We start from the raw sequence: 2,687 nt of genomic DNA, 5'->3' as shown, positions 1-2,687 counted from the left end.
GATTTTCCCTTACATACGAGAAGTTAGGGGGCCTGGGATATAGCTCAGTGGCATCGCGCCTGCCTTGCAAGCACAAGGTGCTGAGTCTGATCCCCCATGGGGATGAGATCTACGAGAAGTTGTCAATTTGGGAATTTACACGTCCATGAATAATACTTACTTTAGATATCAGATAATCATAGTAGCTAACAGCCCTTCTCTCCAAAATCCCCACTGTTAAAAGACTAGAAATGTATAAGGGATGATGATAAACCAGAGAAGTGAAACCCTCCTTAAGAAAAAGAAAGTAAATAAACTGTATTTGTATAAAATAGAAATACAAATGTACACAAATGCATGGAAAAATGTTTACTATTGTTAGCAATCAGGGAATACAAATAAAAACCACAAGGAGATATCATGCCACTCAAGTTACAATGGCTTTATCAAAAAAACAAAAAAAAAGATAAATGCTAGTGAGAATGTGAAGAAAAGGAAATTCTTATACACTATTGGTGGAAAAATGTATATTTCATTTTGGAAATTCTTATACACTATTGGTAGGAAAATGTATATTTCATTTAGGAAAACAGTATGGAGATTCCTGAAAAAACTCAGAATAGATCTACCATTTAATCCAACTATCTCACTTCTGGGTATATATCTAAAGGAAATGGAATCAACATACTAAAGATATACCTGTACTCCAACATCTATTGAGGCTCTAGTCACAATACTAAGATGTGGAACCAACCTAGGTGTCCACTGATGGATGAACTGATGGAGAAAATGTGATATGTATACAAATTTGACTATTCTTCAGCCATAAAGATTTAAAGCAGTAAAATCAAAAGACATTGTGTTCAATGAAGTAAGCCAGATACAAAAAGACCAATATCACATGTTCTCTCTCATATATGGAAGCTTTTATTTTTAAACACCAACAGAATTTTCCAGAGACTGAGAAAACAGCAGGAATGAGGGCTAAAGGAAGTGTTGGTAACAGGCACCAAAATGGAGTTAGATGGAAGGAAAATGATGATGTTCCAAAGCACAGTGGTATGGCTAGACTTCCCAAGAACCTGTTGTATACTTCAGGAAGATCTAGACAAGGGAGTGTGAAGGCTCCACACATAAAGAAATGACAAAGACGGGAAATAATTATCCTAACTTGATCAGTGCACAATGTGTTCGTGTATTGCAATGTCACACTGTCCCGTTAATGTTACCATTATTACGTATTAATCAAATTTTTAAATAAGAATAATAAAATATACAAACCAAAGTACATACCTCAGTGAATTTTCCTGAGTGAATGCACTCAGATCACAGTATTTAATAAGTACTCCGGAATTTTTCATAATGTCATACAAGTCACTTATCCTCAAAAGGTAAGCATTATTCTGCCACTTGTCACCCTAAATTGCTTTTGTCTGTTTTGAACCTTACCTTTGGCTAATCATGCAGTGTCTGTCCTTCTTGCCTGGTTTCTTTTGTTGAAAAATATGCATGTGAGATTCATCCAACTTGTTGAAAGTGGTAGAAGTTTGACCACTTTTCTTGTATAGTGTTCCATTGATACAATGTGTTCTACTTTGGTAAGCATGTAGGTTGTTCCTAACATTTATCTATTATAAGGAATATTGGTGTGAAAATTCTCTCATATGTCTTTTTGTTTTCATATTCAAATTTGGGTTGGATATATACCTGAAACTGGTAATGTTGGATCAGAAAGAATGTATATTTCAACTCAAAGGCCGTCCTCTGACGTCACTGTACTAGTTTACATTCCCACCTACACTGTGTAAGGGTTCTAGCTGTTCCGGATCCTCCTTGATCCTTAGTATAAAATGAAAGTCCTCCAAGACTGCTTGGAGAGAAAAAACTGTTCTTTTTTAGCTGTAATTATCTTTATTAGGCACAAAAATTTTTTAATTGCTGAATATATTTACTTCATGTACAATTTAGTTTAACAACATGAATTGCTGTTTTCTTCCAAAACACATACTTTATCACAGGATAAGCCTTCTCAAGCAGAGACAAGTAGTACAGGAACTGAATATAATTAATACAATTGGACAAAAGCATAGACTGCTTTGTATGTCAAATTCACCATCAGACCTCAGAAAAATTCAGTATGGTTCTGGAAAACATCTCATACTTTAAGAAATTAATGAGCAGTATGTGGCAGAATATTTTTGCATTAAAAACATGCTATTCTCTCAGGTGTCAGCCTTTTTTGTCACCAAAACATTTTGCTGAGTGATCTTTGCTGTTCCTCACATATAATTCAAGAATTTCAGGGCCAGAGATTTAGCTGAGTGGTTCCACCACCTGCCTCACAAACACAAGGTCTCCAATTAGATTCCAGCTAACAACAACAACAAAGAATGCCTTAGCCACTACCTTTCAAAAATAACCACTATGGGATTTTGTGGCATTTCAGAAACCATTATGTCTTTATCTGAATAATTATAAATATTCACCATCACAGATGAGAAAGAGTCATTTTAAGGAATCAATAAATTCTCCACTTGGAATCAATCTATAACTGATAATTAAGTTATTTCATTCTGAGCCAGAAGGGCTTCAGTATTCAGAAAGTGAAATATTTAGAAGTGAAAGAAAAGAAAATGACCTAATATATAACATAAGTTAACCTGCCTAAAATTTTAATTTAACCTACTTTAAATTTACCTACTTTAGCA

Source organism: Heterocephalus glaber, unplaced genomic scaffold, assembly GCF_053883595.1.
Source record: "Heterocephalus glaber isolate CG9 unplaced genomic scaffold, H.glaber_assembly_v1.0 deba00001662, whole genome shotgun sequence".
NCBI lineage: Eukaryota > Metazoa > Chordata > Mammalia > Rodentia > Bathyergidae > Heterocephalus > Heterocephalus glaber.
The sequence above is the reverse complement of the archived record's forward strand: the minus strand, read 5'-3'. Positions refer to the sequence as shown.